This window comes from Penaeus monodon, chromosome 23 (genome assembly GCF_015228065.2).
Source record: "Penaeus monodon isolate SGIC_2016 chromosome 23, NSTDA_Pmon_1, whole genome shotgun sequence".
Taxonomy (NCBI): domain Eukaryota; kingdom Metazoa; phylum Arthropoda; class Malacostraca; order Decapoda; family Penaeidae; genus Penaeus; species Penaeus monodon.
Window position 1 is genome coordinate 336,048 of NC_051408.1, and position 221 is coordinate 336,268.

Sequence of the window (221 nt, forward strand, 5' to 3'; positions counted from 1 at the left end):
CTCCTGATGGTTAAGACCAATAACAAAGGTAAAATAAAATAATTTAGAAAATCAACTGACCAGCCACAAATACAATTACAGTCAACCTCAGTTTTCATGTCCGTAGTTTTTGTACAATTCAGTTTTCAGCATCTTTTTTCTTCAAAATTTTCTGGAATTGAGCGCCAGTAAAAGACAAAGAAGGAAAATAACCCTGGATAGAACCTTGATACCTGAAGTCT

General features: G+C 33.9%; 1 protein-coding gene across 1 annotated transcript in view; it reads right to left on the reverse strand.

Moving 5' to 3' along the window:
* Positions 1-221, reverse strand: part of LOC119587661 — a 59,718-nt gene that overhangs the window by 10,974 nt on the left and 48,523 nt on the right.